Consider the following 12466-nt stretch of genomic DNA (forward strand, 5'->3'; position numbering starts at 1 on the left):
GTATTTGGGTCTCTGGGATCACAGTTGGGTCCGCTCCGTCCTCTGAAATGGTGCATATTAGTTACATAGGTTAGTGTACCAAAGAAATATCACATTTTCATATACAGCTTCTTCATTTCTGTGTTCTGAGGGATTACCAGTTGTAAGAAATGCACTTGCCGGTACAGTGATTCCCTGGCTTTCTCTGGCCCGAGAAAGCTTTTCCTCTGAACTGGGAACAGAAGTTGGACTGCTTCTGCTGAACTTCCTGAAAGCATAGCTGGCGGGAGGAGGGACTTTTTGAGTGCTGGGAAAATTTGAGCTGGAAATTTGCATAGGCTGGACAGAGATTGCTTGGAGCAGCCAAAATATAATAACGGCCATGGCGCTCAAGTAAAGCAGAAAGCTTTTAGTATACACCTTTTGCACTCTTGTCAACGAAGCTGGGCTCTGTGAATGCTCACCCTACGCAAGAAAGAGAACAGACTTTGCTGGTGACCTAAATATATCTCGCCTGATCGAGCACGATCGAGCTCTGAGTGAGCAGCTGTGCAATGGTCATCTTTACCAAAGGGGAGATGCTGCTTTTGCCAGTGTCACGCCCATGCTCTCAGGGCTGGAGGGAGGAGGGCTGCTTTTTGTTTTTACAGGCAAAAGGAAAGGCCCAGCCCTCAGAGCTTCTGCCAATGCATATCCCAGCAGGTGCAAAATAAAGTCTCTCCCCCACCTTGCCAGCTGCAGATTGATCAGAAGACTGCTAGTCTAGTGTGTTGGGCCACTCTCTCTCTTCTGTGTATCGTCCCCTCTTATTACATAAAGAGGAAGGAAGGAAGGAAGGAAGGAAGGAAGGAAGGAAGGAAGGAAGGAAGGAAGGAAGGAAGGAAGGAAGGAAGGAAGGAAGGAAGGAAGGAAGGAAGGAAGGAAGGAAGGAAGGAAGGAAGGAAGGAAGGAAGGAAGGAAGGAAGGAAGGAAGGAAGGAAGGAAGGAAGGAAGGAAGGAAGGAAGGAAGGAAGGAAGGAAGGAAGGAAGGAAGGAAGGAACAGTGTATCGCAAGCACCTTTCACCCTGATGTCAATGGTCCACCAACCTTCGGGATGAGGAGTAGACCTGTGAAGACGCTCAGCCTTTGCATCATTTAGGGACGAGGACGGGCTTTAGGAGCAAACGTTAGGAAGAGATACTCTTGTGCTACAATCCTCAAGAGGTACAACTGCCAAGTCAAATCCCTACATATTGTCTAGACTACTCTGCAAGTGTAGGCTCGTTGGTCTAGGGGTATGATTCTCGCTTCGGGTGCGAGAGGTCCCGGGTTCAAATCCCGGACGAGCCCATTGATTGGTGCCTGGCCCGATACTTTTTTACACATGTGTTTTTCAATTCTATAGACTCTGGACTGATGGATGGACAATGGTCGATGAACATTGGGCTTCCTAAGCCTCTTTGCGGACCGCCTCATTGCGCCATGCATTAAGGAGTCCCAAGTAGCTCTCAGTCACCTTTCTGGATTTGTTTGTTAATTCATGGCTGTCCCATACCAATGCCTAAAGAGGCCCTTACATCTTCAGACTGCACGGCCTCTCAGCTGGCACACTTGTCTGAGTGTTCATGCTTGTAACGCCGTGTGTGTGATGAGCTGCATTTGTAAAGCTTTGGGCGTGAGGCATTTGATAAGTGTTCAAACAGAGACAATTGCACTGTTACTTGACCCTATTCTCTCAACCGCCAGAGGGCATAGCATGCAGCAGTTTCTGTAGTGTAGTGGTTATCACGTTCGCCTTACACGCGAAAGGTCCCTGGTTCGAGACCGGGCAGAAACAGCAGAGGGTGGCATTTTACACTTTTCATGTTCCACCATCTCGAAGCTCAAGCCATGAACTTATTTGCAGTTGCAACGGAAGAAGCAGTTCCTCTGACACGCTTTGAAATAAATTCTGAGTAGACGAGCGCACTCACATTTGCTCCGAATATGTGATGAATTAAAATTGCATGCCTGCATATGTGCGTGCTTATGTATAGTTGGATGGAAAGCTGAGGGAGCAGTTGTGCAATGCTATTTCTTACAGAAGGGTGGCGCTGCTTTTCCCTGAGCAATGTTCATGCACCCAGGCAGATGTGATATTGGATTTTTCTTTTTTTCAAGGGCAAAAGAAAATTCCTAGCCCTCAGAGCTTCTGCCAATGCAGATCCGGTGCAAAATGAAGGCTCTCACTCGCTCACTTTGTCCACTTTCAATTGATCAGCAGACCGCGTTGGTGTTGTGCTAGATTTCTTCTTCTGTGCATCAACAGCTCTTTTATACGTACCCTTCACGGGCGAATGGAAGGGAGGGTGTGCCACCAGCTTCATTGATCCTGATGTCAATGTGCCAACACCTTCAGGACGAGAAGAAGAGCTATGAAGACAGTCAGAGCGTGCCGACTGGGGCATTCATTTGGCTCATACACCGACAAGGCTTTCAGCGGCAGGAACAAACTTCAGGAATAGGCATTCTTGGCCTCGAAGCCTAAGGGGGGTGGAAACGCTGAGTACAATTCCGTCAGATGATCACAGGACCGTGGCTCGTTGGTCTAGGGGTATGATTCTCGCTTTGGGTGCGAGAGGTCCGGAGGAGCCCGATCAAGGTGGGTAACTTGAGCTCCTTTTTTTTTTTCCCAATGTTATTTTCATTGGACAGACTCTCTGGCTTTCTCGGTAAGCAGTAGTCGATGAACAATTCACTTCCTGAACCTCTTTGCCTGCCATGTCCTTGCGACAAGCACTTTGTGTTCTCTGTTAGCTCTCAGTAACATTCCTTGATTTGCTTGTGAGTTTTGGCCGTCCGATCTCAAAGTGGAAATATGTCCTTCCCTCTGTACGCTGCATAGACCCTCAACAGGCATACTTGTATATGTGCGCATGCTTGATAGGACGTATGTTTTAGGCTGGATTGTGTGAGCTTCAGGCGCAAGGCATTTGATTAGTCTTTAAGCAGGTCCACTTGCAAAGCCCTTTGCACCTGTTCTCCCAGTCCCTACAAAGGGATGCAAGCAGTTGTTTCTGTAGTGTAGTGGTTAGCACGTTCGAGACCGGGCAGAAACACTCTCTGCTGGCATTTTACACAAAATCGTTTTTTTCCCCTTTTGTCACACACAAATGTAAAGTATGAACTTATTTGCGTTCCCATGGAAATAGCATATGCTCTCAAGAGCTTGAGAAATACACTGGGAAGGCAAGCATCCTCACATGTATTGTGTATATGGGGCCAATAATAAAATGCACGCGCCTTCATTTTGTGTATGTAATGTTGCAGAGCACAGAGAGGATTTCTTTTCCCTACTGCTGGGTATTTGGGTCTCTGGGATCACAGTTGGGTCCGCTCCGTCCTCTGAAATGGTGCATATTAGTTACATAGGTTAGTGTACCAAAGAAATATCACATTTTCATATACAGCTTCTTCATTTCTGTGTTCTGAGGGATTACCAGTTGTAAGAAATGCACTTGCCGGTACAGTGATTCCCTGGCTTTCTCTGGCCCGAGAAAGCTTTTCCTCTGAACTGGGAACAGAAGTTGGACTGCTTCTGCTGAACTTCCTGAAAGCATAGCTGGCGGGAGGAGGGACTTTTTGAGTGCTGGGAAAATTTGAGCTGGAAATTTGCATAGGCTGGACAGAGATTGCTTGGAGCAGCCAAAATATAATAACGGCCATGGCGCTCAAGTAAAGCAGAAAGCTTTTAGTATACACCTTTTGCACTCTTGTCAACGAAGCTGGGCTCTGTGAATGCTCACCCTACGCAAGAAAAGAGAACAGACTTTGCTGGTGACCTAAATATATCTCGCCTGATCGAGCACGATCGAGCTCTGAGTGAGCAGCTGTGCAATGGTCATCTTTACCAAAGGGGAGATGCTGCTTTTGCCAGTGTCACGCCCATGCTCTCAGGGCTGGAGGGAGGAGGGCTGCTTTTTGTTTTTACAGGCAAAAGGAAAGGCCCAGCCCTCAGAGCTTCTGCCAATGCATATCCCAGCAGGTGCAAAATAAAGTCTCTCCCCCACCTTGCCAGCTGCAGATTGATCAGAAGACTGCTAGTCTAGTGTGTTGGGCCACTCTCTCTCTTCTGTGTATCGTCCCCTCTTATTACATAAACAGCATAAGAGGAAGGAAGGAAGGAAGGAAGGAAGGAAGGAAGGAAGGAAGGAAGGAAGGAAGGAAGGAAGGAAGGAAGGAAGGAAGGAAGGAAGGAAGGAAGGAAGGAAGGAAGGAAGGAAGGAAGGAAGGAAGGAAGGAAGGAAGGAAGGAAGGAAGGAAGGAAGGAACAGTGTATCGCAAGCACCTTTCACCCTGATGTCAATGGTCCACCAACCTTCGGGATGAGGAGTAGACCTGTGAAGACGCTCAGCCTTTGCATCATTTAGGGACGAGGACGGGCTTTAGGAGCAAACGTTAGGAAGAGATACTCTTGTGCTACAATCCTCAAGAGGTACAACTGCCAAGTCAAATCCCTACATATTGTCTAGACTACTCTGCAAGTGTAGGCTCGTTGGTCTAGGGGTATGATTCTCGCTTCGGGTGCGAGAGGTCCCGGGTTCAAATCCCGGACGAGCCCATTGATTGGTGCCTGGCCCGATACTTTTTTACACATGTGTTTTTCAATTCTATAGACTGTGGACTGATGGATGGACAATGGTCGATGAACATTGGGCTTCCTAAGCCTCTTTGCGGACCGCCTCATTGCGCCATGCATTAAGGAGTCCCAAGTAGCTCTCAGTCACCTTTCTGGATTTGTTTGTTAATTCATGGCTGTCCCATACCAATGCCTAAAGAGGCCCTTACATCTTCAGACTGCACGGCCTCTCAGCTGGCACACTTGTCTGAGTGTTCATGCTTGTAACGCCGTGTGTGTGATGAGCTGCATTTGTAAAGCTTTGGGCGTGAGGCATTTGATAAGTGTTCAAACAGAGACAATTGCACTGTTACTTGACCCTATTCTCTCAACCGCCAGAGGGCATAGCATGCAGCAGTTTCTGTAGTGTAGTGGTTATCACGTTCGCCTTACACGCGAAAGGTCCCTGGTTCGAGACCGGGCAGAAACAGCAGAGGGTGGCATTTTACACTTTTCATGTTCCACCATCTCGAAGCTCAAGCCATGAACTTATTTGCAGTTGCAACGGAAGAAGCAGTTCCTCTGACACGCTTTGAAATAAATTCTGAGTAGACGAGCGCACTCACATTTGCTCCGAATATGTGATGAATTAAAATTGCATGCCTGCATATGTGCGTGCTTATGTATAGTTGGATGGAAAGCTGAGGGAGCAGTTGTGCAATGCTATTTCTTACAGAAGGGTGGCGCTGCTTTTCCCTGAGCAATGTTCATGCACCCAGGCAGATGTGATATTGGATTTTTCTTTTTTTCAAGGGCAAAAGAAAATTCCTAGCCCTCAGAGCTTCTGCCAATGCAGATCCGGTGCAAAATGAAGGCTCTCACTCGCTCACTTTGTCCACTTTCAATTGATCAGCAGACCGCGTTGGTGTTGTGCTAGATTTCTTCTTCTGTGCATCAACAGCTCTTTTATACGTACCCTTCACGGGCGAATGGAAGGGAGGGTGTGCCACCAGCTTCATTGATCCTGATGTCAATGTGCCAACACCTTCAGGACGAGAAGAAGAGCTATGAAGACAGTCAGAGCGTGCCGACTGGGGCATTCATTTGGCTCATACACCGACAAGGCTTTCAGCGGCAGGAACAAACTTCAGGAATAGGCATTCTTGGCCTCGAAGCCTAAGGGGGGTGGAAACGCTGAGTACAATTCCGTCAGATGATCACAGGACCGTGGCTCGTTGGTCTAGGGGTATGATTCTCGCTTTGGGTGCGAGAGGTCCGGAGGAGCCCGATCAAGGTGGGTAACTTGAGCTCCTTTTTTTTTTCCAATGTTATTTTCATTGGACAGACTCTCTGGCTTTCTCGGTAAGCAGTAGTCGATGAACAATTCACTTCCTGAACCTCTTTGCCTGCCATGTCCTTGCGACAAGCACTTTGTGTTCTCTGTTAGCTCTCAGTAACATTCCTTGATTTGCTTGTGAGTTTTGGCCGTCCGATCTCAAAGTGGAAATATGTCCTTCCCTCTGTACGCTGCATAGACCCTCAACAGGCATACTTGTATATGTGCGCATGCTTGATAGGACGTATGTTTTAGGCTGGATTGTGTGAGCTTCAGGCGCAAGGCATTTGATTAGTCTTTAAGCAGGTCCACTTGCAAAGCCCTTTGCACCTGTTCTCCCAGTCCCTACAAAGGGATGCAAGCAGTTGTTTCTGTAGTGTAGTGGTTAGCACGTTCGAGACCGGGCAGAAACACTCTCTGCTGGCATTTTACACAAAATCGTTTTTTTCCCCTTTTGTCACACACAAATGTAAAGTATGAACTTATTTGCGTTCCCATGGAAATAGCATATGCTCTCAAGAGCTTGAGAAATACACTGGGAAGGCAAGCATCCTCACATGTATTGTGTATATGGGGCCAATAATAAAATGCACGCGCCTTCATTTTGTGTATGTAATGTTGCAGAGCACAGAGAGGATTTCTTTTCCCTACTGCTGGGTATTTGGGTCTCTGGGATCACAGTTGGGTCCGCTCCGTCCTCTGAAATGGTGCATATTAGTTACATAGGTTAGTGTACCAAAGAAATATCACATTTTCATATACAGCTTCTTCATTTCTGTGTTCTGAGGGATTACCAGTTGTAAGAAATGCACTTGCCGGTACAGTGATTCCCTGGCTTTCTCTGGCCCGAGAAAGCTTTTCCTCTGAACTGGGAACAGAAGTTGGACTGCTTCTGCTGAACTTCCTGAAAGCATAGCTGGCGGGAGGAGGGACTTTTTGAGTGCTGGGAAAATTTGAGCTGGAAATTTGCATAGGCTGGACAGAGATTGCTTGGAGCAGCCAAAATATAATAACGGCCATGGCGCTCAAGTAAAGCAGAAAGCTTTTAGTATACACCTTTTGCACTCTTGTCAACGAAGCTGGGCTCTGTGAATGCTCACCCTACGCAAGAAAAGAGAACAGACTTTGCTGGTGACCTAAATATATCTCGCCTGATCGAGCACGATCGAGCTCTGAGTGAGCAGCTGTGCAATGGTCATCTTTACCAAAGGGGAGATGCTGCTTTTGCCAGTGTCACGCCCATGCTCTCAGGGCTGGAGGGAGGAGGGCTGCTTTTTGTTTTTACAGGCAAAAGGAAAGGCCCAGCCCTCAGAGCTTCTGCCAATGCATATCCCAGCAGGTGCAAAATAAAGTCTCTCCCCCACCTTGCCAGCTGCAGATTGATCAGAAGACTGCTAGTCTAGTGTGTTGGGCCACTCTCTCTCTTCTGTGTATCGTCCCCTCTTATTACATAAACAGCATAAGAGGAAGGAAGGAAGGAAGGAAGGAAGGAAGGAAGGAAGGAAGGAAGGAAGGAAGGAAGGAAGGAAGGAAGGAAGGAAGGAAGGAAGGAAGGAAGGAAGGAAGGAAGGAAGGAAGGAAGGAAGGAAGGAAGGAAGGAAGGAAGGAAGGAAGGAAGGAAGGAAGGAAGGAAGGAACAGTGTATCGCAAGCACCTTTCACCCTGATGTCAATGGTCCACCAACCTTCGGGATGAGGAGTAGACCTGTGAAGACGCTCAGCCTTTGCATCATTTAGGGACGAGGACGGGCTTTAGGAGCAAACGTTAGGAAGAGATACTCTTGTGCTACAATCCTCAAGAGGTACAACTGCCAAGTCAAATCCCTACATATTGTCTAGACTACTCTGCAAGTGTAGGCTCGTTGGTCTAGGGGTATGATTCTCGCTTCGGGTGCGAGAGGTCCCGGGTTCAAATCCCGGACGAGCCCATTGATTGGTGCCTGGCCCGATACTTTTTTACACATGTGTTTTTCAATTCTATAGACTCTGGACTGATGGATGGACAATGGTCGATGAACATTGGGCTTCCTAAGCCTCTTTGCGGACCGCCTCATTGCGCCATGCATTAAGGAGTCCCAAGTAGCTCTCAGTCACCTTTCTGGATTTGTTTGTTAATTCATGGCTGTCCCATACCAATGCCTAAAGAGGCCCTTACATCTTCAGACTGCACGGCCTCTCAGCTGGCACACTTGTCTGAGTGTTCATGCTTGTAACGCCGTGTGTGTGATGAGCTGCATTTGTAAAGCTTTGGGCGTGAGGCATTTGATAAGTGTTCAAACAGAGACAATTGCACTGTTACTTGACCCTATTCTCTCAACCGCCAGAGGGCATAGCATGCAGCAGTTTCTGTAGTGTAGTGGTTATCACGTTCGCCTTACACGCGAAAGGTCCCTGGTTCGAGACCGGGCAGAAACAGCAGAGGGTGGCATTTTACACTTTTCATGTTCCACCATCTCGAAGCTCAAGCCATGAACTTATTTGCAGTTGCAACGGAAGAAGCAGTTCCTCTGACACGCTTTGAAATAAATTCTGAGTAGACGAGCGCACTCACATTTGCTCCGAATATGTGATGAATTAAAATTGCATGCCTGCATATGTGCGTGCTTATGTATAGTTGGATGGAAAGCTGAGGGAGCAGTTGTGCAATGCTATTTCTTACAGAAGGGTGGCGCTGCTTTTCCCTGAGCAATGTTCATGCACCCAGGCAGATGTGATATTGGATTTTTCTTTTTTTCAAGGGCAAAAGAAAATTCCTAGCCCTCAGAGCTTCTGCCAATGCAGATCCGGTGCAAAATGAAGGCTCTCACTCGCTCACTTTGTCCACTTTCAATTGATCAGCAGACCGCGTTGGTGTTGTGCTAGATTTCTTCTTCTGTGCATCAACAGCTCTTTTATACGTACCCTTCACGGGCGAATGGAAGGGAGGGTGTGCCACCAGCTTCATTGATCCTGATGTCAATGTGCCAACACCTTCAGGACGAGAAGAAGAGCTATGAAGACAGTCAGAGCGTGCCGACTGGGGCATTCATTTGGCTCATACACCGACAAGGCTTTCAGCGGCAGGAACAAACTTCAGGAATAGGCATTCTTGGCCTCGAAGCCTAAGGGGGGTGGAAACGCTGAGTACAATTCCGTCAGATGATCACAGGACCGTGGCTCGTTGGTCTAGGGGTATGATTCTCGCTTTGGGTGCGAGAGGTCCGGAGGAGCCCGATCAAGGTGGGTAACTTGAGCTCCTTTTTTTTTTTCCAATGTTATTTTCATTGGACAGACTCTCTGGCTTTCTCGGTAAGCAGTAGTCGATGAACAATTCACTTCCTGAACCTCTTTGCCTGCCATGTCCTTGCGACAAGCACTTTGTGTTCTCTGTTAGCTCTCAGTAACATTCCTTGATTTGCTTGTGAGTTTTGGCCGTCCGATCTCAAAGTGGAAATATGTCCTTCCCTCTGTACGCTGCATAGACCCTCAACAGGCATACTTGTATATGTGCGCATGCTTGATAGGACGTATGTTTTAGGCTGGATTGTGTGAGCTTCAGGCGCAAGGCATTTGATTAGTCTTTAAGCAGGTCCACTTGCAAAGCCCTTTGCACCTGTTCTCCCAGTCCCTACAAAGGGATGCAAGCAGTTGTTTCTGTAGTGTAGTGGTTAGCACGTTCGAGACCGGGCAGAAACACTCTCTGCTGGCATTTTACACAAAATCGTTTTTTTCCCCTTTTGTCACACACAAATGTAAAGTATGAACTTATTTGCGTTCCCATGGAAATAGCATATGCTCTCAAGAGCTTGAGAAATACACTGGGAAGGCAAGCATCCTCACATGTATTGTGTATATGGGGCCAATAATAAAATGCACGCGCCTTCATTTTGTGTATGTAATGTTGCAGAGCACAGAGAGGATTTCTTTTCCCTACTGCTGGGTATTTGGGTCTCTGGGATCACAGTTGGGTCCGCTCCGTCCTCTGAAATGGTGCATATTAGTTACATAGGTTAGTGTACCAAAGAAATATCACATTTTCATATACAGCTTCTTCATTTCTGTGTTCTGAGGGATTACCAGTTGTAAGAAATGCACTTGCCGGTACAGTGATTCCCTGGCTTTCTCTGGCCCGAGAAAGCTTTTCCTCTGAACTGGGAACAGAAGTTGGACTGCTTCTGCTGAACTTCCTGAAAGCATAGCTGGCGGGAGGAGGGACTTTTTGAGTGCTGGGAAAATTTGAGCTGGAAATTTGCATAGGCTGGACAGAGATTGCTTGGAGCAGCCAAAATATAATAACGGCCATGGCGCTCAAGTAAAGCAGAAAGCTTTTAGTATACACCTTTTGCACTCTTGTCAACGAAGCTGGGCTCTGTGAATGCTCACCCTACGCAAGAAAAGAGAACAGACTTTGCTGGTGACATAAATATATCTCGCCTGATCGAGCACGATCGAGCTCTGAGTGAGCAGCTGTGCAATGGTCATCTTTACCAAAGGGGAGATGCTGCTTTTGCCAGTGTCACGCCCATGCTCTCAGGGCTGGAGGGAGGAGGGCTGCTTTTTGTTTTTACAGGCAAAAGGAAAGGCCCAGCCCTCAGAGCTTCTGCCAATGCATATCCCAGCAGGTGCAAAATAAAGTCTCTCCCCCACCTTGCCAGCTGCAGATTGATCAGAAGACTGCTAGTCTAGTGTGTTGGGCCACTCTCTCTCTTCTGTGTATCGTCCCCTCTTATTACATAAACAGCATAAGAGGAAGGAAGGAAGGAAGGAAGGAAGGAAGGAAGGAAGGAAGGAAGGAAGGAAGGAAGGAAGGAAGGAAGGAAGGAAGGAAGGAAGGAAGGAAGGAAGGAAGGAAGGAAGGAAGGAAGGAAGGAAGGAAGGAAGGAAGGAAGGAAGGAAGGAAGGAAGGAAGGAAGGAAGGAAGGAAGGAAGGAACAGTGTATCGCAAGCACCTTTCACCCTGATGTCAATGGTCCACCAACCTTCGGGATGAGGAGTAGACCTGTGAAGACGCTCAGCCTTTGCATCATTTAGGGACGAGGACGGGCTTTAGGAGCAAACGTTAGGAAGAGATACTCTTGTGCTACAATCCTCAAGAGGTACAACTGCCAAGTCAAATCCCTACATATTGTCTAGATTACTCTGCAAGTGTAGGCTCGTTGGTCTAGGGGTATGATTCTCGCTTCGGGTGCGAGAGGTCCCGGGTTCAAATCCCGGACGAGCCCATTGATTGGTGCCTGGCCCGATACTTTTTTACACATGTGTTTTTCAATTCTATAGACTGTGGACTGATGGATGGACAATGGTCGATGAACATTGGGCTTCCTAAGCCTCTTTGCGGACCGCCTCATTGCGCCATGCATTAAGGAGTCCCAAGTAGCTCTCAGTCACCTTTCTGGATTTGTTTGTTAATTCATGGCTGTCCCATACCAATGCCTAAAGAGGCCCTTACATCTTCAGACTGCACGGCCTCTCAGCTGGCACACTTGTCTGAGTGTTCATGCTTGTAACGCCGTGTGTGTGATGAGCTGCATTTGTAAAGCTTTGGGCGTGAGGCATTTGATAAGTGTTCAAACAGAGACAATTGCACTGTTACTTGACCCTATTCTCTCAACCGCCAGAGGGCATAGCATGCAGCAGTTTCTGTAGTGTAGTGGTTATCACGTTCGCCTTACACGCGAAAGGTCCCTGGTTCGAGACCGGGCAGAAACAGCAGAGGGTGGCATTTTACACTTTTCATGTTCCACCATCTCGAAGCTCAAGCCATGAACTTATTTGCAGTTGCAACGGAAGAAGCAGTTCCTCTGACACGCTTTGAAATAAATTCTGAGTAGACGAGCGCACTCACATTTGCTCCGAATATGTGATGAATTAAAATTGCATGCCTGCATATGTGCGTGCTTATGTATAGTTGGATGGAAAGCTGAGGGAGCAGTTGTGCATTGCTATTTCTTACAGAAGGGTGGCGCTGCTTTTCCCTGAGCAATGTTCATGCACCCAGGCAGATGTGATATTGGATTTTTCTTTTTTTCAAGGGCAAAAGAAAATTCCTAGCCCTCAGAGCTTCTGCCAATGCAGATCCGGTGCAAAATGAAGGCTCTCACTCGCTCACTTTGTCCACTTTCAATTGATCAGCAGACCGCGTTGGTGTTGTGCTAGATTTCTTCTTCTGTGCATCAACAGCTCTTTTATACGTACCCTTCACGGGCGAATGGAAGGGAGGGTGTGCCACCAGCTTCATTGATCCTGATGTCAATGTGCCAACACCTTCAGGACGAGAAGAAGAGCTATGAAGACAGTCAGAGCGTGCCGACTGGGGCATTCATTTGGCTCATACACCGACAAGGCTTTCAGCGGCAGGAACAAACTTCAGGAATAGGCATTCTTGGCCTCGAAGCCTAAGGGGGGTGGAAACGCTGAGTACAATTCCGTCAGATGATCACAGGACCGTGGCTCGTTGGTCTAGGGGTATGATTCTCGCTTTGGGTGCGAGAGGTCCGGAGGAGCCCGATCAAGGTGGGTAACTTGAGCTCCTTTTTTTTTTTTCCAATGTTATTTTCATTGGACAGACTCTCTGGCTTTCTCGGTAAGCAGTAGTC

At 47.6% G+C, this 12466-nt stretch overlaps 8 non-coding genes across 8 annotated transcripts; all 8 read left to right on the top strand.

Annotated features, from left to right (window-relative positions):
• The first annotated feature begins 1237 nt into the window (after positions 1 to 1237).
• TRNAP-CGG (transfer RNA proline (anticodon CGG)) lies at positions 1238 to 1309 on the top strand. The gene has a single exon. It is a non-coding gene; the product is annotated as a tRNA-Pro (tRNA).
• Positions 1310 to 1723: 414 nt separating this feature from the next.
• TRNAV-UAC (transfer RNA valine (anticodon UAC)) lies at positions 1724 to 1796 on the top strand. The gene has a single exon. It is a non-coding gene; the product is annotated as a tRNA-Val (tRNA).
• A 2691-nt stretch (positions 1797 to 4487) lies between these two features.
• TRNAP-CGG (transfer RNA proline (anticodon CGG)) lies at positions 4488 to 4559 on the top strand. Its single transcript has one exon. It is a non-coding gene; the product is annotated as a tRNA-Pro (tRNA).
• A 414-nt stretch (positions 4560 to 4973) lies between these two features.
• Positions 4974 to 5046, top strand: TRNAV-UAC (transfer RNA valine (anticodon UAC)). Its single transcript has one exon. It is a non-coding gene; the product is annotated as a tRNA-Val (tRNA).
• A 2701-nt stretch (positions 5047 to 7747) lies between these two features.
• TRNAP-CGG (transfer RNA proline (anticodon CGG)) lies at positions 7748 to 7819 on the top strand. Its single transcript has one exon. It is a non-coding gene; the product is annotated as a tRNA-Pro (tRNA).
• A 414-nt stretch (positions 7820 to 8233) lies between these two features.
• TRNAV-UAC (transfer RNA valine (anticodon UAC)) lies at positions 8234 to 8306 on the top strand. The gene has a single exon. It is a non-coding gene; the product is annotated as a tRNA-Val (tRNA).
• Positions 8307 to 11020: 2714 nt separating this feature from the next.
• Positions 11021 to 11092, top strand: TRNAP-CGG (transfer RNA proline (anticodon CGG)). Its single transcript has one exon. It is a non-coding gene; the product is annotated as a tRNA-Pro (tRNA).
• A 414-nt stretch (positions 11093 to 11506) lies between these two features.
• TRNAV-UAC (transfer RNA valine (anticodon UAC)) lies at positions 11507 to 11579 on the top strand. The gene has a single exon. It is a non-coding gene; the product is annotated as a tRNA-Val (tRNA).
• The last annotated feature ends 887 nt before the right edge of the window (positions 11580 to 12466 follow it).

Source organism: Ambystoma mexicanum, chromosome 2q (genome assembly GCF_040938575.1).
Source record: "Ambystoma mexicanum isolate Mex_15411 chromosome 2q, UKY_AmexF1_1, whole genome shotgun sequence".
In the NCBI taxonomy this organism is placed as follows: domain Eukaryota; kingdom Metazoa; phylum Chordata; class Amphibia; order Caudata; family Ambystomatidae; genus Ambystoma; species Ambystoma mexicanum.